Below are 8284 nucleotides of genomic sequence, written 5' to 3' on the forward strand. Positions count from 1 at the left end.
CTAAACCCCTATCTACCCATCCATGACCATAGGCATGGTAGACTCCACATGAGAAGAAGAAGGAGGAATGGAAGAAATAATCTCCAGTCTAGAATCCCTCGCAAGTTGATCTACATTAATGAATCTAGGATTAACTTCTTACTGACCCAATTCATCCAAGATCTCAAACCTGTTAAAGGTATCCTCATCTTGTCGCTCCATTAGAGTTCACTTTTGGCCTCTGTTTCAATTTTGAGCCTTAATCTAAACAAAACCCTCAATATCCTTGCCCTCACTAGCAACAGGCTTCTTCCCTTTATCAGCACTAGGAATATTACGAGGAGGTGGAGGTTGCTACTCCATTAACTTGGCCTTTGGGCATCTTCTCAATAGACAGACATATTCATGACAAAGGTAGCATCCAAAATGAAGGGTCTCATAATCTAGTTGTTGCACCTAGGAATGTGAGCTCACATACATCTCCACCGCATTTAGCAGTGGTCTACTCAAATCAAGTTCCACACAAATTTGAGCAAAAGTCATAACTTTCTTACCTAAGGTTTGTATTGAAGGCCCCACCAGCTTCCCAAGCATCAAAGCAAGCATATGGAGAACACCCTCTTGACAACATTCTATTGGAAATCTGGGTAACTGAACCCACACCAGAAACCAATTTGGAAGCTCCTTAGAAGGATTAAATCCTACATGTCATGGTTTAACAAATAGCCCAAACTGATTATAAAAATAGGGACCACCCTCAAAAACCCTATTACAATCAGCCAGGCAAATAAATGTTACCATGAAAAAAATTTTTGTTCTCCAGAAATTGGAGAGAAACTCTTAATCCCAAAAACTTGCAATACAACAAATTTTTAGAGTAGTATTCGACATCTTCAGTGATCATTTCAAAAGGAATTACTAGTTTGGGTCTTTCTGTGAACCTCTTGAGGCAACCATTAATCTTCATGATCCAAGATCCAACAAGTGAGCTCAAATCCGTAACACTTGTGTTCTAAGAAAAAAGGGCATTTTCAAAAACCCTCGCTTCCTATCCCAACATATTCAAACCCACCACTTCTTGAAAGCTTATACCAAGCTCAGCCCTAGAAGGCTCACCCTTAGCCATTATCCCACCCAGCCTTGGACACCCCACAACATTAGGATCTGTCCAGGCACTTCATAGCCTTGACTAGCCTCAACATAATTGTGTCCAAACCGCAGTCACAACAAACAACGGTGGCAAGAAAAAATTAAACTAGAATCTTTAATAGCAAAAGCATAGCTTCCCACCCCCGCACACACAAACAATCACCCCCCTCCTTTGCAAGCATAGACACAACACGAAATAGGCTAGGGCATGACTGCCCTTGCTTAGCAATGAGTTGCAGACCAACATTTCATGAATTTCCCTCAAATTAAAAAATTAATAGGATATCAAATAAAGGAAATTTTCATTATTGTGTAAAGTTTTATTATTTAGAATTTTAAAATAAGATTTAAGTAGATTAAAAAAATGTTTTTTAATAATAAAGGAAAAAAAGTATAATTTAGTTATCAAATTAAAAATAACAATAAATAATTAGATTTAATAGATATTAATTTTTTAATTAATTTTTTTACTTAAAAAATAAAATAGTGTTAAAAAATAAAATCGTACAAAATAAAAGTAAGTTTTTTAGCCAACTCTCTTGTCGACAAATAATTTATTAAATTTATAAATTTAAAAAACATGTATCTTACCTTTACAAAGTTCTTTTTGTAAACATACCATACATGATTTAGGTGGGCAATAAAGTTTAAGCTATGCTTTTAATTTATTATTATACTCTGAGAAAAGGTTTGGAAAAAAATGTAATTTATAAAAAGAAAAAACACAATATGTAATGATGTTTACCATAGTAAAATATAAATGAGAAATTAGCACATTGTTGTATTATTGTAGATAAATAAAATAAAATAACAAAATAGTTCAATTCTTAAAAATGAATCAACCACAAAAAAAACACAAATGTAATGAGAGATTCAAGAAAATTAAATAAAATTATTGTGTGATATTATTTATAAATATATAATTTCATAAGATATTTAAACATCAACCTTAATGTACCCATCAATTTTAGAATGTACTTTTAGTTTAGAATGATTAAAATGCTAGAGAATAATGTGCATCTTGACAAGAAAACACATCCTAATTAAACAATTATAAGTTTTTGTAACTATAATCTAAAATCTATTTTAATAATAGTTGACTATCAAATTATTTGCAATTTTTCAGAAATATTTAAATAAAATGAATTTTAGAATAGATCTCTTTGTTCTCAAACTACATTGTACAATTAGAATAAATTAATCTATCAAGAAAATAAATGGATCTTTCTATTCATCTACAAACAAAAAAAGAAAACATTTTCACTATAAATAAAATAAATGGATCTCTTTATTCATCTACAAATAAAAAATAAACATTTTTATTATAATTTTGTCAAACAAGAGGGTGAAAAACTATGAGAAGAAATCATAAAAAATAATATTTTCAAAGGCAATAACACAATTTATATGCAAATTTAAAGAAAGATAACATGCAAATGAAAAGACCATAAATTTAGGAATTCAAATTAATAATAACCACAATGAAATAACTTATAATAGTACTTTCTATTTTTTTAATCTAGTTTTTCAAAAAAAAAAATAAATTTCTGAGCTAACAATTTTCGAGTGGGGCTGACAATTACCTAGCTAAAATTTATAAAAACTGAGAGCAAAGCTCCCACATAGAAGTCTATCGGCTTAAAAATTTAAAGAAGTCTAAAAATTATTGATGTAATTTTATATTTGGAAGTCTTCTTTATTCTTTTTTATTTTATATGAACAATTATTGTAATATATTTTCAAAATAATGTAAGTATAGTAAGAAGATTTAAATTTAAAATTATTAGTTGGTTGTATGAAAGATAAAATTAAAATAAAAAAATTCTAAATAATCTAAAAGTAATGAAAAAGAAAGACTCTAAAATAATGCAAATATGTGTTAAAAAAAGTAAGTAATGTCAAGCCATATGTAATAATTAAAATTTATATGAGGCAATTTTAAAATATATATAATGATCTTGGTGAAGAATTAAAATGAAAATTACAATCAAAATATATGCATAAAAGAAATCAATTTAAAAAGTAAAATATATCTTAAGAGTAATATATTTAATGTATATATTTTTAATCCAAATGAGAAAAATTAACTATCACGTCTAAATTTGAAATTACATACTTCCAATTAATATTCATATACAAACTAAAACAATGGAATTCAAGAATATACATCTCAAAACAAAACCACATTTTTTAATATTGTCGGAAATAACTCTAAATATAGTAATTGGGAAGAACAAACAACACAACAATGACAACATCATCAAAATAGAGCAATGAATGAAGAAGAAGAAGAAGAAGAAGAAGAAGAAGAATCATGAAAATAAGATGAAATATATAAATTTACAAAAATTGTGTTAAATATCCTAACACAAGATGATAATTACAACTCCCTACATTAAGAATGACCACAATCTAACCAAGGACCAACCATTAGCATTTTCATAGTATGCATATATATTTGCAAACACCTTTCAAAACTAATCTATGAAACACTATCTCCTTTATTCATTTGGTTTGTGGCTTTGATATACACAAGCATGTATTAGATAGAAGAAGAAAATGGTGAAAAATAGAGGGAAATTTTTGGTGCAAGAATTCCTATATGACTATATTTCTTGATGCTCAATCTAGCTTCCAAAAAACTCTTTAAAATATTAAACATTTTGTCTAAATGATAAGATGATAGATGTAATCAGGCTTGAAATTTGATGGTCACCCCTGCCTGTCATATGATTTTTTCATGATGGCTAAATTTTTTCATACCTTTCATTTTACATTTTAGGAAAATGGTTGAGTGCCAAATTTTTTGTTTTAAAGTAATTTAATATATCATTTTAATTTTAAATATTTTATATTTTAGAAAATATTGAATAATAAATAGTAATATATGCAAAATTTCTATGAATAAATTGTAATTATAAATTCATAATTTATACAAAAGTCTCATATAAAAGAAGCAACTTCCTAAGTTCGTGTATTATTAAACAAATATAAAAATACATATCTAATATTGTAAATTATTAAAAATAATTTTTAAAAATTCATTGTATTAAATTAATATAAATATGCAATCATTAAAATACAAAATAGAAACATATCTAAACAAAAAGAAAGAAAAAAGAAACATATAAATATAAAATAATATATATATCATACATATATATTTTACATATTATGAAATCATATTTATGTATATTAAATAAAATACAAAGTTGTCTATAACAAATATTGATGGTTTAGTAATAAATTTACTTGTCATATTAACGATTCTCTAAAAATTTAGCCTATCAATTCATATGGTCTTACAATTTTTTAGTCCATCATATATGGTTCAAAAGTGCAAAAAGGGTCAATATAGCCATCAAATTCCAGGCTTGGATCTAATCCATATAATTGTACTTGTATTTTTCATTTATAAAACATTGTGATATTTGATTTGAAAGCTTCTATTTTTTATAATCTTCAATGAGAAGGAAAACATAAAACGATAAGAACTATTAAAAAGAAAGTTAACTTACTATTTCAATTTATTTATTTTTACTAATTTTCACTCAAAAAAGAAGGAAGAAAAACTTAACCATTTTGCAATGCATGTAAAGAAATTGATTGGAAAATAGTCTTACAACTTCTCTGTCAAAAAATATGATTTCTAGGAGTGGCTTAATATTTTATTAGTACTTGGAGTAGGCTTACTATTGTATCACTTTATGACTTACTTATTTTAACTAGTGATTAAATGAATTATAATTGACCAATTAAAATGAGTTATATTACATACATCAATATAAATATCATATTTCTTAAAATATACATGCCAAATTTTCTTAGTAATTTGTATATATTAATTTTCTCTCTTTTAATTGGATGAATCAAATAAAGTTCTTATATGTGGATTTGTGCATTTGTCAAATATGATCTTTTTAAGCCAAGAGGCTTTCTACAATGACAACAATCTTCAATGTAAACATTTTCTATTTTGAAAAAAAATTGATGTTCATTTACATGTCAGAAAAATGAAATAGAAATATGCATTGTTTTAGTGCTATGATTTTTTAAAAATTTGTACATGGTGAAATAAATCATTGTCTAAATTTGATTTGCTGAATTTTCCAGTCTCATAAAACTTCTATATATTAATATCAACGCATAGAATATATAAAAATAAATACAATAGTTTATTCATGGAATTTTTGTTTTTATTTGAATACTAAATTTATATTAATTTTTTTGAAATTAGATATCTCTTGGATTATTTTACAAAAAAATTGAATTAAATTTTTAAGTATGCTAGTTATAGCACAATTTTTTAAACCCATATTCCACTCTTGTATCCAATATTTTGTGTGAATGGTATGCATTATCCCTAATTATTAGCAAATAATCCTTAGAGATTATTTGCTAATAAATTTGTAGTATAATCAATTTTTGGTTAGTAAATATATTATCCTTTTTAAAACTTTTAATTTATTTCCAAATATTAAGGTATAATATTAATGTGAATAATCTCTTTTATAAATATATTTTTTATAACAAAATAGAACTTGCTCAAATATTTTTAAAAAAAAAAATTTCCATTTGAATATAACTTTGACATTACTTTCAAAAATTTTAGGCTTCAATTGAATATATTTCACCTTTGTACAAAAATATTCAATAAAATTATTATCAAGATTGAAATTCTTTTATTGTACTTCTCTTAGGCAATGTACTATTGTATTCACTTCAACTGATAACTCAATTAATTCAATGAATATGCACCAATTATAAATATGTAATTGTCATATTTCTTAAGTTTTATAATTTATTTATGATTTCTTATATTATGAAAATCAAATATTTTAAATTTTGATACATAATTTTTGAATTGTAATATATGTTAGCTTGAGTTAAATAATATACTATTGAACAATAATATACAATTAAAATTTTGGTATACAATTTATATGATATTTTTATTATTATAATGTATAACTATATTTCATAAAACTTTATGAAATTTATATATAATAATTAATTTTATAAATTTATAATATATGATGATAATTAAATAATATATTATTATTATATTTGAACAATAATATAATATACAACTATTGTACATTCTAAACTATTTCTTATACATAACTTATAATACACAAAATAACAAAATAACAAAATTTAAAATACTTTAAAATATTAATATATATTATATATCTAGTAATATTAACTCTTTATATATATAAAATAGTAAACTATTACAATTTAAAATACTTTTAAAATATTATTATATACTATATATATCTCACAACTTTATATTTCTAACATAAAATTATTGAATATACAATATTCAATATTAAATTAAGATTTCTAATTATTATAAAAACTATTGGGAAAGTACATGCCACTATGGCACTTGTTAATTGCATGTAACACAAGGGCCATTTCCTTCCTTCCATATCTTTTCATAGAGATGTAGTTGAAAATGTCTTAGGAAATCTTTCTTTAGGGATTACTTAATTATTTGGACATAAGTTGAAACTTAACATGTAAACACTTCTAGTGATCATTAGAACACTTTAGTGCAATGGAAAAATAATTAAGATGATTTGATTTTTATTGTTATTATTAGATAATAGAATAATTTATTATGCCAACATGAGTAAGCTATATGGTTTGTATAGGGGAGAAGCAAAATCTATAGTTTATATTTTTTAAGATAAAGGATACCAAAATTTTAGACTATTTTAACATGTATAAATTAAATAAAATTATTAAAATATAATAAATGTCTATAAAAATTTAATTTATTTTTCAAAGTATAATAAAAAATAGAATAATTCATCATTTTCTTTATATAAAAATATTTAGAAAAATATAGATAAAATAAAATAATTTTCAATAAAATAAAAAATTATATTGTGTAAGCATGTAGTAAGTTTTAAAGGAAAATAAAATAATTATTAAGCATATGCTATTCTTTAATTTTCAAGTAAAACAAACAACTCTCATATGAACATTTTTATAATTATCTTTTCAAATTATGTCAATACTAATTTAAGTAAATTTAAAGGGGGAGGTTTGTTCCTTATAAACTCTCTTTAAGTGATGTCCCTTTGAATGTTCAAAGGAATATAATATAAGTTTTCTAAATGTTTAACTCAAATGTCTTAATTTAAAATGTGATTTCTATAAAAGAGGATAAAAGAGGTGAAATATTGTTAGAAGTTAAAATCAAAATAGAAGCCAATCTATCATAAATTACCAAACACTAATAACTCGGGCTTTATACAAGAAATATTTTTTAAAAAAAACTTGTAGGCCCAAACTAAAGTCTAAATATTAGTACTTTTAGTAACATGACAAATATAACAAATAACAGGCAAGAGACTACAACCCAACGATAAATTGTAATCCTATTATTTGAGAAGTCTTGGGTTTGAATCTACTCGAACTTAACATGTAATAATGATTAGTCTCAATAAATAATAATAAATAATCTATTCTTTGGAAAATTACCTATTAAAAAAAAAACAAATAATAACCATAATGACAACTACTATAATGGTTGAACCACTAGATTATAAAACTAAAATTATTGTATGATTTGCACACGTCCCACTAATGTGCATGGAGCATTGTGAATCAAATCTATAATAATGAAGTCCACTATCAAGCCCCAAACAAAGTCATCTTGTAAGGTCAAAAGGGGTTCCATCCTTGTCTTATAAAAGGGTTCTTTTCTTTTTTGTCTCTTTATAGATTGAAAGGTTTTCATTCTAAAGTTTAACATTTTAATTAAAAAGTGTTATGAGTAGTTTGTTAGGATTTGTAAGAAGAAAAACATATTTAATATTCTTAAGAACATGTTTGACGTACATCAAAAATGAGTTCCAAATCTAATAAGTGCTAAGATTTTAGGATGACTATATGATACTATTGTAACTACCACAATAAATGAGGGATATGTGTCTTCCCCTTGTATAACTTCAAAGTCATTACAATTTATAACTAAAGTAATAAACAACACTTTATTGAGTGACTAAACACCTTCAAGAAGAGCCATTGAGCTGAAATTGGCCATTTCTCACTTTTAAGGTAGTGCAATGATAGATAGGAATGCATTTAGTGAAAATTTTGAGGATGCCAAGGGTTAGTAGTCAAAGATGACACTATTTAG

The sequence above is a fragment of the Cupressus sempervirens genome, chromosome 1 (assembly GCF_028749045.1).
Source record: "Cupressus sempervirens isolate cs-2001-9-10 chromosome 1, ASM2874904v1, whole genome shotgun sequence".
Taxonomy (NCBI): Eukaryota; Viridiplantae; Streptophyta; class Pinopsida; order Cupressales; family Cupressaceae; genus Cupressus; species Cupressus sempervirens.